The 14808-nt window shown below is 33.1% G+C and overlaps 1 long non-coding RNA gene across 1 annotated transcript; it reads left to right on the top strand.

Moving 5' to 3' along the window:
* The first annotated feature begins 2033 nt into the window (after nt 1-2033).
* On the top strand, nt 2034-13528 carry LOC103252680. The gene is made up of 4 exons (XR_503803.1): nt 2034-2104; nt 2697-2781; nt 7662-7730; nt 13159-13528. It is a non-coding gene; the product is annotated as an uncharacterized LOC103252680 (long non-coding RNA).
* Nucleotides 13529-14808: the final 1280 nt, after the last annotated feature.

Genomic DNA, 14808 nt, shown 5'->3' with positions numbered 1-14808 from the left:
GGACTGCGACCCGCCGGGAAGGGGCGGCGGCGGGTGGCCGTCGGCACGAGCCCGGAGGGGGCGACTGTGCGAGGAGAGCCCCTTTCTGTGCTGGTGAGTTGTTCGATATTTAGGGTGAAAGCAGCCCCTTTCAGGTTCGCCCGCGGAGGAGCTTTTTAACCTCTTTCCGGTGAGGTGGGAATTCATGTTCATGGTCGAATTTAAAAAGAACAATGGAACCCGGACAACGTTTAAACAAAAATAAAACTTGTTTTTTTCCCCTCCTATTGGGTGTTGGCTTTTAACTCTTTGAAAGCCGATTTTGCAACGGCTGCGGTGTTACATATGCGAAGGTAGTTGCTGCTTATTAAGCCTTTATGACGTGAGGTTGTCTTTTAAAAATGCAAGTTGGAGGAGTGCGACTGATATTTCTGAAATTGCGAAGACAAGTTTCCTGTCTCGTCAAGGCTGTTTGATGGAAATAGATTTGATAATTATGGTGCTAGATGATGACGTTTGATTAATAGAGTTTATTTCACGGAGTAATGACGCCAAGGTTATTTGACTTCCTGATACTTAAATAAGATTAAATGTATTGTTTGGTACTTTTTTAGAAGGTCACAAGGAGCCGTTATCTGTAACTTCTCACACCTGAATGCTAGAACGTACTTGGGTCAATTGCTAGTCGTTAGAAGTTTAAGTTCGTCATTTCATTATTTTTAAGGTTTATCACAAGCCGTGATCGAAAAACTTAGACAAAAGAATATTCTGAAACCAAATCTTTTCGTGAAGTTACTTTCTCGTAGTGTAAATATTGAAGTAAGACTGCTCGGTAATGGGCGATGAAGAGGAGCCATATTTGTTGCATTTGTTGCATGTATAAAAATCTAGATGTGCTGAAAACGGAGCAGTATTTTAAAAGTACGAATTTCAAAATATTTTGCAGAGCTCTCTGTATAGTTTCCAGTTTTAAGAAATGCTTGAAACGGAATTTGTAAGTTTAGTGGTCTGGAGAACAAACCAGAAACGCACGAACCTTTGTGTATTTTAGAATATATTTGTCTTCATTCTGCGGAGCTCTTGTGTTGTAAAGGTGCAGATCTACGTAAAAATAGTGTTGGGCAGTCGTACAGAGTACATCTAAAATCAAAGATACTGGTTTGTTTGACCAAATTTTTAAGGCTATTTTTCCAGTAAAATTGTTTTTTTGTTGAAGAGCTTTCTTTTAGTGTTATATCTTATATCAGTTGCGCATATCTTGATTTTACAGAATCTGTTGTTTAAGTACCAGTTTTGTTTTTTCAAATCAATGTTTTTGAAATTTTTGAACACAGGAAGTTGTTTTAAATGGATATTTTGATTCTAGTTCTTTAGAATTGTGAAATGCAAAATAATTGCTAGCAGTTTAACCTCAAAAGATCTTTTTACATGATAAATGGGGGAGGAGAAAGACTGAAAATATTCCAGACCCTGGTTTGAAATTGAGTAAAGGTCATAGATACTACAAGTTTTAGACTTGCTTAAAAGACAAAGCTAATATCCTACTTGGTGAGATCAAGTAACTTGTGGTTTAAAATTTAAAGTAACCAGTGGCCATTTTAACTTCACTAATTTCTTGTGGAGGACTTAATTTTTAATTGCTCATAACGTAAAAGATATCTGTAGATGCTACGTAAGATTATTTGTTGTTAAGAATGACAAACTTTTTCTTTGTTTTTGTTTATTGCCTGGCATGAAAAGAGGAAAAATAAAAATAAAATCAGGGTTATAATCTTAAATCAGTCCAAAAATTTGAATTTTCTGTGTTTAAAAAAAAATCAATTTCCTTAATCTTTAGTGTTTGCCAATACAACCAAAAGATGAGGAAAACAAAGACTGATAGATATTACGATAAAAAATAATTGCAGCCAGAAGTGTACAGGTTGGGTGTTGATGAGCCGTCTCTTAAATTTGCCCATAGATTTGGAATATTTTATTGTTTCATAACACTGAATTCTTGGCCCAGAAGTGTTTAAAAATCGCAAAATTAATGCCGTCTTTCTTGTTTTTTTTTAAAGGTGACTTACAAGATTTAAATTAACTTGGTTGCTGATGGTTCTGAAAAAATACAGTTCTTTTATTTGAGGTAAGATTGGGTAAATTATTACTTTGATACAAAAATGAGCTTACTAGGTTTTTGTTTTGCTCTTTAATATTTTATATTTCAAGTACCCAGTGAATGTTGATTGTGAGATCTTTTAAAAGTTGTGATTATGAATATGAGTAAACTAAATATCAAAAGTAATTTTATAAAGCTTTAAACCCTTTTGCTGTATGAAAGATTGAAAGTATCTGTATAGCCACTGTAACTTACCCTTTGAATAGTTTAAAACATCGAAGGTCCTTAAGCTTTTGTTTAGTTTTGGGAACGAGAAAAGACTGATTATATTTTGAGGAATATCATGAACCAAGGTATATTTTTTTCCTTTGGTATACTGTGCAAATGATTTTAGTTTTTTCACTATTGGAAGAACTACATTTATTGGAAAATTTGAACTAGTTTGCTATTCATACTAATAAGGTTTAGGGGAAAAGCATTTTACAAATCAGGTTTTGAGTATAGATTTTAGTTTGTGTTTTTTTTTATATAATTAAAAAGTTTTTAAACACATTTCTACTACTTGCTATTGATTGCTTCATCAGTAAGTTGCATAGAATCTTGTTTGTTTTCACTAAAGGGTGTGCCATTTTGAAGACTGAAACATTGGAGTTTTGTCCTTGAGGATAAAGGAAGTCTTTGGGAAAGTCTATTTTCTATAGCAAGTAAGTAAATGTTTTTACCCAGCATCCGAAATTGAGTAGTTACCAACATTTAAGTAGGAAAACATTCCTAAAGTTTGTCAGTGAAACAAACTGTCAACTGTTTCACTATCCATCAAATTTCTTTGCTGTACACCAAAACACTTGTATTACAATTAAAACAGTTGATGCATGTAATTTATATTGAAGCAGGACGACATTTAGTACTTTAAGTAAAATGGTGCTTTAGGTTTGTGTTTAAACCTGCAGTAGAGCCATCAGAATTACGTCTTTACAATCTGGTACATACAATCTTTAGCCAGTTTTTGATGATACAGATCACATTTTAGGAGTGGCCTAGAATTTTGCATTTGCTGACCAAAGAATTTTTAACTACCTTTCAAAAACTAAGTAGATACCTCATATTTTACTTATTCAATTGATTTAAGATACTCATTTTACTTGTTTCATGAGTGGTTCTCAAACAGGTATGAAGGTGAGATGTTTTCTAGGAAATGAGAGTAATGCAGCTAAAGAGTCTTAGTAATTGTTTTTAAAGCATAAAAGGTAGAAGTAATTTTCAGGCACAAAAGCTGTTGGGCCCAATATACCATGTATATAATATTTTCACATCTTAAAACTAGATAACATGAAGTTAAAAAATAGGTCCACTGATGTTTTTAAGGAAATAAGTTTGTATTCATAAGTTAACGTTGAATCTGAAAATTAATGTTATGTTGTTAATAGAAAGTGATAGGCCAGAGGAAATAGGCACTGTAATAACGGATATTTTTGGAAGTTTTAAGAATTACCACATGACCAGCTAATTAAAATAAGGGCAAGTTTACCATTGTCTTTAAAATGTATGTGGAAAGTAAAGTAAAATCTTGTATTGCTTGGTGTCAACTTATTCCAATGATTGAAATAGGGGATAAGGAAAATATTTTTATTGCCTTTACTTCAACTTAAGCTTTCCTTTTTATGATTTGCTCATATGTGTATTTATTATACTGTGCAAAAGAAAACTAAACATTAGTCTTAGAACTATAGTGTTTTAAAGATAATAGCGTTTACCAAAAAAATCAAAACGTCTTTCACTCCAGACTTTTTTAACACACATTCCAAGATTAAGGCTTCCTTATGCAATTGATAACAGTATCAAATTGGCGTTCTTGTGATTGGGCACAAGACCCAATTCTAATTGGGTCTTTTATGTGAAGCAGAACGTGAGTATAATTAGGCAATACATTTATAATGGCCTACTAAGGGTGTATTTAGATTTTTTAAAAAAGGAAAGGTTAGAAATGTTGCATGAAGATTTTTATCTTTTTAATCCCATTGTCAATAATTAAAAGTCTTCTGAATGATATAGTAACCTCTAAATTAATCTCCAATCTGGTGCAATACAGCTTTCTTTTACAAGTAACAAGATAAAGGTAAAGGGTTAGAGGAAATCATATTTTATAGAGTACTATAGTACTTTGATCTTTGTTAGTGCTTATATTCAGTGTTTTGATATTTACTGCTTGTGCCAATCTTGTGTAATAGACAGAATTGGTTTGCACATGAGGACAAATTAAATGTAGCTGCCTTTATAGGTAGATAATTTATAAGATAAATATAGTTGGTAATGTGGTACATTATTTTAAAATACTATATTTCATGAGAAAGGTGACTAATTTACCACTGTTTTCCACTTAAGAGTCAAAGTGATAAATATTTGCCTTTAATTATAGCATTTTGGACTGTTTCTTGAATCACAAAAATCTGATCAACCTGGTGATTGAGTTGGATTGCATTTGTTCTGATTAAAAACTTTAAAAATTTACCTGACATTCCATAGTCATGAAGGGAAGCCATGCCGAATCACAAGCCTTTCATAAACCATGACATGACATTTAGGGTGTAGATCATAATTTCAAGTGTAAATTTTCTTTCAAGTTTAGTTTGCTGTTATTCAATTGTATCTTGATTATTAAAACATTTGGATTATGGACAACCAAGTAATTTTTATCCTCTGAGACTTTGATTATGGAGTGGCATAAAGGGAAGGAGATAAGTTGGGGACATCTCTAGCTTTAATCTGGGGTGTGTGATAGAGTGGAAAATACAGTTGTGTCTCAGCAATCAGGAGATGGAGCTTCTAATGTAAATAAGACCTGCAATCTTGACATTTTATTCTTTATGGACCATCATCTCATAATTTGTATGAAGGTTTTGGAGCTTCCAATATCTTAATATCCCTCTTAGCTCTTAAATTGTGTGATAAAAATAATTTTAAGGAGTGTCTAATTCTCTTATATAAACTTTTATCATGTGATTGTTGGCAGACAATTTAGGGGTAATATTGTCTCCAAACAACAGAGTTTAGAATGCTTCAATAAATTCAGTTGTTGGTTTTTCTAATAATAGATATAAAGTTGAATGTATTTTTATGTAATATTTTTAGCCGACCATAATTATAAACAAGAGGACTTACAGTTTGTCTGCTGTGGTCTGTTTAACTTCTTTTATGAAATTTCTATACTTCAAGGATAAATGCCTTCATTTTACCAGCTACCTTCCCTTCCAGATTGAATGGTTCAATGCATTCTTTTAATTTCAAATTGGCTATTATTTCTGAATGTAATTAACCTTTACAGTTTAAATTGAAGCATATTCTGAACATTGTTTTAAATAAGATATGACTTGATTGTTTATATAACATTCAAGTAGCATGTTTTCTGTGACAGTATGATGAATGTTTTGATTTATACATTGTGTATCACTTGATAGGTAATGTATTTTGGAAAACATTCCTTTGCTTTTTAAAACTAAGCCATTTATTTGAAATTGAGTATTTACCAAGCAAGTTATTAGTCTTTAATATGGACTACATAGTAATCATAATCATTACAATTTAGATTATCAAGCTATACATTTTTTAACTTTATGGTTTGTGAGTTCTTAGAAGTATAAATGACTATCACTATTGTATTTTTGTTGAACAAAAAAGGAGCCGAGTTGAGCTAAAATAAACTATGAAAAGTTGATGATTTTGCTCCTATTTCTACCTATCCATAATGTTTTACAATACTATGGTTTCTGATTTAATAAATTAATAGATATAATGTACATAACCATTTTGGTTGTTGGTCCTTTTAAAATAAAAGGCAAGCAGAGCTTCAGTCAATTCTCATATTATTAGCCAGTTTATACTCTTCTTAGAATACTTGGTTTTTAAAACAATTTTTTAATTTAAGAATAAAATAGGAGCACTATAAAAATCTATTTTTTCATAGTTTATTTTAGCTCAACTCGGCTCCTTTCTCCCCTCTTTCAAAGGATGGCAAAATACTATTTTAGGCTTGGTCAATTTTGAGGAAGAAGATGCTGTGGTAGATTACATTGATAACAGTTTTTTGGGATGAGACATGGGGAAGGAGTTGCTGTGGTAGATTACATTGGTGTCAGTAATTTTCTTGGTGATGCGAAGTGAGATCCGTATTCTGGTTTTGGTGGTGTGAGAACCCAGAGGTAGGTAACTTACTTATAGGCATGTTATTAAACCAGTGTGAGAAGTTTAACTTATATTTTTTTAATGAAGTTTTCATAAATCAGATCCATTCTTCTCTTAGGAGTTAAGTCAGTTTATTTTACTTGGTGGGTTTAAGATTTATCTTTGTTCATGAAATTCTTTCTTAAAAGGTCAGATTAAAATTAGAAACTTAAAATAATGTTGTATTTCTTTTAAATTGCTTCATTTGTCAACTTCTTGGGAAGATAACTTTAGCACCTACTTTTAGAGTAATTTTGAAGGAGATCTTTGCTGTGTTTCTTGATTATGAGTTGTCAAAATGACTTAAGTCCTGAACTTTGCTCTTTTGCCTTCTAAAAGCCTTAAGTTGGTACATTTTTTTTTTTTTTTGAGTCGAAATCTTACTCTGTTGCTCAGGCTGGAGTGCAGTGACAGACTCGGCCACTGCAGACTTGACCTGCTGAATTCAGGCGATCCTTCTGCCTCAGCCTTCCAAGTAGCTGGAACCACAGGCACGCGCCACGACACCCAGCTAATTTTTGGTTTATTGTAGAGGTGTGAGGTCATCCAGGCTGGAGTGCAGTGACATAATGACACCTCACCACAGCCTCAACCTCTTGACTGAGGCAATCCTTCTGCCTCCCCCTCCCCAGTAGCTGTGCCACAGGCACATGCCGCCATGCTTGGCAAATTTTTTTTTTTTTTTTTGGTAGAAGACCTCTGGCTTTGTTGCCTAGGCTGATCTCAAACTTCTTGACTCAATGCAATCCTTCTGCCTCTACCTCCCAAAGTGCAGGGATTATAGGTGTGAGCCACTGTGCCCGGCCTAGTTATGAGATACTTAAATCTAACTTGTGAAAATCATGGTATTTTTGTAATCAAGTACATATTTTAGAAGGGGATTAGTGTTTATTTGAGTAAATCACAGTAGTATGAAATGATGCCTAAAAATTTCTTTCTAACACTTTATCTTAGGAATAGTGTTGATTAAAGACATAATGTGACATAATATGGTAATAGTAAGAAGTGAGAGAAATACCCTTACAGCTGAGTAATATAAACTTTCCTTTAAAAGACTTGAAAGTAGATTAGTTTCTAGCCCGGGTTGTCCATCACATCCACCTAGGGAGCCCAGATATTAACCTCCTTTCATGGAGTTCTTGGGGGCTAAGGCTTAGGCTTGTGATTTTATAGTAACATTCTATAGGTGAACTTCTGTACAGACAAATTTATGATATCCTCAGAAATTTTATTTCTTCTGTTTGGATTATATTGTTTGTAATTACATGTATATTTTGGTCTACTGGTGAGTGAACTTAACTGGTACAAATTGTGTTTAATTATTTGTTTTCTATGCATACAATTAAGTTGTTGTTCTCTTCTGCAGAAATATGAACCCCAGATGGAATCCTCTAAAGAGCTCATTCAACATAGTAGAAGCTGGTGGAGGCATTGAGTAAGTATTAATCAATTTACATGCTTGATCTGTTTTTAAATTCTAAGTATGACTTGGGAAATTTTGAGTAGTTGAGTCAGAATTGTAAAAAATATAGAGGGATTTATTTAGTGAAGCTCAACACAGAACAAGAAACTCAACATGATTAGATGTGTATGAAGTTTACTAAATTTTGCTTATCAATATACCTCAGTCTGTTTTCTTCTTTCTTCACTTAAACTCAAGCAAGCTAAAATGCAAACAAACCCACATTTGAACATGGTTCTAACACTGTAGCTTAGATTTGGTGTTGGTAAACTCATCTTTGTTTTTATAAATAAAGTTTTATTTCAACCCAGCTGTGCTCTTTTATTTAGTCTTGTTTGCAGCTGCTTTTTCACTAACATGGCAGAATTGAGAGGAGTTGTACCCAATGGCCACAGAGCCTAAAATATTTTACTGTCTGTTCTGTATGGGAAGCTTGCCCTGGATCCTACGTCTATCCCGTTTGACAACTTTACCCTACCTGTGTAGAACTCAAGCCCTAGGTTTCTCTTTTGGCAGTAGAAACGTACTTTTTAATGATTTTCAGTGTTGTAATTACTTGTAATAATGTACTTTTTAAAATGTAAAGGCCAACAAACTTTTTAAAAATGAACTTTTAAAATGTAAAGGCCAACAAAAAGTTCTTTTGCCTGAATGAGACTGAAGTTATGTTTGATGTTAGAAGATGTGGTTACCACCTCTGTGGAATAGTTTTTCTTAACTCTCAACCTGATAAATAGTGGGAAGGAGTTGGTAAGAAGGTTGTATAAATGAATGTGGGTAGATTCTCAAAAGAATTTATTTATTGACAATTTTTTCTAGTAATTACATACTAGCTATTTTTGTAAAAAAATTACTTTTTACTTATATTTGGGAATCTAGATACTTTTGCCTATTGCTTCTTTAGCTTGCATTGTACAAATGGCTAATAGGGCTGGAAAATAGAAGGGTCTTTTTTTGTTTTTTGATAATGGAATGGTGAGGGTAGAGGTGAAAACCTTCCTAATGCAGTACAGTTATTGGCTTTCATACTGTAAAGAGATTAGTTGCCTAGCACATAAGTAGATGCTCCATAAGTACTTGATTTATTGCATAAATATGACTTCTGTTAAACATTGTTTATCAGCTAGTGTTTTGGGTCTAATAAACAAAGTATAGTTCACTAATAAAGCATAAGTTTTCATGCATTAAATATTTATTTTTAGGTATGCCTCAAAGCCAGAATTTTGACTCAGTAAAAATTTGAAGTGACTTCTCTCTTTCTCTTCAGCTCTGTCTCTTAGCTTGCATATACAGTCAAGTCTTTTGGTTTCTTTCTTTCTTTTTTTTTTGAGTCGTAGTCTCTGTTGCCCAGGCTGGAGTGCAGTGGCACACTCACAACCACCACAGCCTCAACCTGCTGGGCTCAGAAGATCCTTTCTGCCTCAGCCTTCCAAGTAGCTGGAACTACTGGCATGTACTACCACGCCTGGCTAATTTTTTGATTTATTGTAGAGTTGAGATCTCACCAAGTTGCCCAGGCTGATCTCGAACCCCTGGCCTCAGTCCTCTAGTCTTCGCCTTCCAAAGTGCTGGAATTATAGTCTTGAGCCACCGCACTCGGCCTACAGTCAAGTTTTTTTTCTTTTCTTTTTGAGTTGGAGTCTCATTCTGTCGCCCAGGCTGGAGTGCAGTGGCACCATCACGGCCACCGTAGTCTTGACCTGCTGAGCTCAGGCAATCCTTTTAAGTAGCTGGAACTTCAGGCATGCACCTCCATACCCAGCTAATTTTTTTGATTTATCGTAGAGATGAGGTCTTGCCAAGTTGCCCGGACTGGTCTGGAACCCAGGAGCTCAGGCAGTCTTCTCACCTTGGCCTCCCAAAGTGCTGGGATTATAGGCGTGAGCCACTGTACCCCACCTTACCGTTAAGTTTTAAACCAGTAGGAACAATTATAGGAAGATTTGATTTGATATAAAACCTTAAATTAGATTATTCCTTTTCTTAGTTGTCATAATTAATCTTGTTTATTTTATAGTTAGTGTTTATGCCCATCTTATTTAATACCCAGAATTGTTACTATATATTCTATTGAAGATTCAAGCTATTTTTTGGCACTGATAACATAAGTGAACTTACAACTTTACAACAAAGAAGATTGAGATCAAGTCATAAGCATGAGGAATCTTAATTACCTGATGGGAAGGATGGATATTTGCTCTAGATTATAGTTTTGTACCTATTTATCCCTTTAGTTTTGAAATAAATTTTTAAGTTTTTTTTTTTTTTAAGCAGGATTTATTGAGAGGACAGAAAAGCTCCCACCGTAGGAGGGGACCCGAAGGGGTTGCCCAGTTTTTAACTTTTAAAATGATAGAAGTACATTATATATTAGTAGCTTTGTTAGAGCCATCCATTAAAAAAATTAAGAATCATTATTCATTTCTTTTTACATATACTACTCTCTTGCCCCCCCTCCACATTTTTCTTTGCTATTAAAAATGGGAACACTTGCTGAAAAATAGAGGCAAGAAGATTATTTTAAGAGAACCCTTCTTAAACCCCCAATCCAGATGAATTGGCTTGTATTTCAACTAACAATGTATTTTATGATGTCCCAGTGTTTTGGGAACATATTTATTTACTCAAATAGAATTTAAAGAAAAGTCCTTAGCTGGGTGCAGTGGCACATGCTTGTGTTCCCAGCTACTAGAGGGACTGAGGTGGGAGTATCTCTTGAGCCTAGGAGTTCAAGACCAACTCGGGAAACATAGTGAGAGCCTCTCTCTCACTATTTAGATTAAAAATAAAGAGAAGATCTCTGTGCTCAATTTTATATTCTTCTGTATATGATATTTGGGGATTTTAGGAGGTAGCAGTTACTCATTGAAGCTTTCTTACCACCGGAGTTTTTATTTTTGCTATGGGAGTGGTCTTAGAACAAGCAAATTTTTTAAATAAAGGAGTGAATATCAAAATGGAAAAATTCTAACCATATTAGGTGCTTAAAGCTAATATGTAAAATACAGAAAATATCTAGGTCTGTCTGATTATGGAATTCTAGATCTCTTCAGTGTGTCTGCAGTAATTCATACATTATTGGAGAGGGAAGTGGAGTAAGGGTTTGAGATCTAAACCCTGCCCAGTTTTCTGTAGGATATTGATTTTATTTTAAAGCAAGACCACTGACCCCATATATTTTTCAGAGATAGTTTTACTACTGGAATATAAATTATAATATTAATTATTTTGATTCCATAAGGTTAGTTCTTAGATCCTCAAGTACTCGGATAATTGTGGTGTAACCAAATTATAGCTTTGATTTGGAATGAGAGCTAACATTTATTAAGATCTTATATGCTAGACAATGTAAGTGCTATAAATGTATTAACTTACATTTGATCTTCACTACTGCCACCAGAGGTAGGTACTATGATTATTTATATTTTACAGCTGAAGAATTATGAATTTGTTTTTCAAAGAAAATTTCAAGGCTCACAGAATGCAGTCTGTCTAATCCTTTTTTTATTTTTCAATGTAACTTTGCTTATTTGTAAATAATAGTTTTTATAAGATTTTGGAATTCTACAAAAATAAATAGATTGCTCCTAAATTGCTCGCTGATACTTTTTACATGTTTTGATGTGTGACTGAGCACATGTGCTTATTAACAAAATTCTCACTTTTGGCTTTGAATTGGCTTTGCAAGAGTGCAGATTGATCATGGCATTTTAATGACATAAGAGTTGTTGGTTTTCTCTTGTAGCATTCTTTCTCTCTTTTTTTTTTTGCTATCTTTAAATATATGACTGTGATAGCATGACAAATACACTACTGTTTTCTAATCTCTGCTATTATCACAGTACATTTTATTGAGTAGTTTTGACGTGACATTAATAAGGTCATTAACTTTTCCTTTGACTTTCTTTTAAATAATGGTTTTAGAAAGAAATTTTGTATCATGTCCCTGTTAAACTCTTGTCCTGTGACAGAACAATGTAAAGCATTGAGTTTTTCATTTAAGGTATAAATTGAAAAAATTGCAACTCTAGCTATTGAACTATGACTATAATTTGATGTTAATGCATTTTTAGTGTCATTGTTCATTATAATATTTACAATGCTAACCTCATTTAGAGTTTGAATCTTATAACAGATTGAGAAGATGTTGGTTTATGATTTGAGAAGAATGGTGGTATTTTTATTTCTATACTTATTTCTATATTTATTTGTAGTACATGCTCTAATTTTAAGGAATAAAGTCAAATGGAAGATATTTTATTGATATGGGGAATAAAATTAGTCATTTAGTTCTATGAAGGAATATGGAATATCTTGCTTTTGATATTTATTACTGATGTGACACTCTTTTTAATCAGTGTCTTTAAAAATATGGATGGCAGTGTCTTGGTTAACCAAAGTTTATTAGGTAGATTTTTGTATTGTATATAGTAAGCCGTGTATCCTAATTATTGTCAAGGAGATAAGGAATTACCTAATGAACAAAAAAGCCCTTATATTTATTTACCGCCAGTTCAGTCATCCTTTACTGTATCTTACAGATTCAGTTGGAGAGCTGGAAAATTTATAGAGAAGGCTAGGGTTTAAAACTTATTTTAAGAAAATCGATCATGATGAATCTGGATTATTTATTTGGTAGTAAAAATAACCTGACTTCTCATTTCTCCCTTCAGCTTAAGTTATTCTGTGAGGGACATTTGATATTTTGGCATTAAGAGTATTTTAGTTGTATATAATTTGAAAACACATAGCATTTTATGGCAAATATCAAATAAACCAGGCAGATATTTTGCATTTTTTATGTTCATTTTTTTTTTCCTGATGGCTACATATTTTCTGTGTTCTTAGCTATGTAGCTAAAGATGGTGCCATCTACCTTGGCTGTTTACATTATCTAAACAAAATTAACATCTGGACTGGAAAACTAGGATGTGATCCACTGCTTTGTTTTTTTTTTTTTTTCTTTTCAATCCCTTAAGGTTCTTTTCTATAATTAGTTTTCTTTGAAGAAGCTTGGAAAGTTTTCTACATTGAGATTTAGAATCCACAGTGTGTCTGTAATTTAGCTTTCCAGGAATTTTGAATTTTAATTTTTGTTTTATACATGTACACAGTATAATGATGTTAGTGTTAAGTATTAAAAATTTGACTCCTTTTTTCTGAATACAAATAAGTGCATCTGACAGTAGAACTTTGTTACTTTTGTGTACAATCTTTCATTGATTCTATCATTGAGGAGTTATGTGTGTGCTTTGCATACAACTTCATGGTTTCACAGTTGAAAGCTGGTTCAAAATTAAAGCTTGTTGTATGGTAGGATATCTTCAAGGTGGGTGGATGTTTTCTGTTTGAAAGACTGAGATTTCCAACAGCATTTTTTTCTTTTAATTTTTTCATCAAGCACCCAGTCAGCTTGAAGAGTCTCAAATGGATCTTACCACTGAAAAATCAAGATGGCACTCCACTATGGGGAATTGAGGAAAATGGATTAATACAAGAGTCCTGTGATAATAAACTACAAGACAGGGTTCTTTTAACATGGATTCCATGAAGTGAAGACATAGGTTTCTTATTCAACACAAATGGACAGTGGATTTGACTTTCCAAAGACTTTTTTGAGCCATTGAAACAAGTACATTTTGACATTTGGAGAAGAAAAGTAGCACACTGAACACTGATAAAGTTTGTATGCCTGGAATTTTTTCCATTTGATTTGTATGAGTATAACCTCGTGGAATGTTAACTTTAATAAAATTTATGACACTTTCAAATTTCTCAGTTTGGGCTTTTTTTTTTTAAAGCAGACATTTCATTAAATGTTCACTTACTGTTTTAATACTATTTTGACCTTTACAGTTGCCCAGTAGTAAAGTGTACTGAATAAAGCTGGCAAAATGGAAATGGTGTGCTGGAAAATGTTTTACTTGGTTGATGAAGATTTGTCTTTTCATAAAGTTGTGGAAATTTGTCTGTGACTTGAGATTGTCATTTGGTTGAAATGCTATTTTGTTTGTGGTTTCATGAAACACCTTTCAAAAAATTTCGTCAGTAGGTAGTAATAGAGTCTTTAATCTGCCATTAGATTTTAGTGAACTTTCAAAACAAGTGAACTTTTAAAACAAAATGCTGTTGCCTCAGAATTTGGGATGAGTGGTTTAGTGTTTCTCCCTGAATTATTTTTGTGTCAATTGAAATAGTTTGACTTATAAATAAATAAAATATCTTGATAGACTATTCATCTGAATATTTAAATTAAGCTGTCTCCAGAGGAGGAAATGTTGTATTTATAGGTTGGTGTCCTTAGGGTATTGCAAAAGGACTTAAAGTTGTATTGGCAATTATGTGTATAATACATTTTATATAAATTTGAAGTAGAATTAATGTATTATCTTTTTTCTGTACAGTTGGGAATTTAGAATAAATGAATCACATCACTATGTCATAGGCTGCTACATACATTAGAGTTTTAAATGCCAGGTTTTCGTTGATTGCTAAACAGCTAATATCAGTTTCAATAACTATTACAAAGGTAGTAGGCTTTATTTTGGTATACCAAATGAATCGATTATATTTTCCCATTATACAGAGAAAAAGAATAGTTCAGCTTAAGTTTATTTTGTTAACCATGCTGAGCTTGTGATTAATGTCAACATATGATAGCGTAAACATCCATGAACAATACATGCGCACTGTTCTCATTGACTAATTTGAGGTAGTTGGTTTTTGTGTAAATTCAAAAGTGGGATTTTGGATTTTGATCTTGATATAAAACTCACGTAGAAAGTATGGAATTGGTACAGTTTCGATTATGGAGTTTTTGTGCTTATCCAGATTCCACATTATTTTTGTTTGGTGTAAATCTAAAATGGATTTCCCCAGTGAGGGAAGGACTTGGTTCTGCCACGTTATTTTGAGTAAGGAAAGTTGATTCAATTATTTGGGTGTGTGTGTATGTTTGCTTGGATTATTTGAGTGTGTGGATGTGTTTACTTGTCTATATGGGGTACTTGGTGAGAATATGAAATATTTGGTTTTGGAGTTAGTGCTAATT

The sequence above is a fragment of the Carlito syrichta genome, unplaced genomic scaffold, assembly GCF_000164805.1.
Source record: "Carlito syrichta isolate Samal-C Ts95f unplaced genomic scaffold, Tarsius_syrichta-2.0.1 Scaffold169260, whole genome shotgun sequence".
Taxonomy (NCBI): domain Eukaryota; kingdom Metazoa; phylum Chordata; class Mammalia; order Primates; family Tarsiidae; genus Carlito; species Carlito syrichta.
Note: the sequence above shows the minus strand (reverse complement) of the source record. Positions and strands in the feature narration are given on the sequence as shown.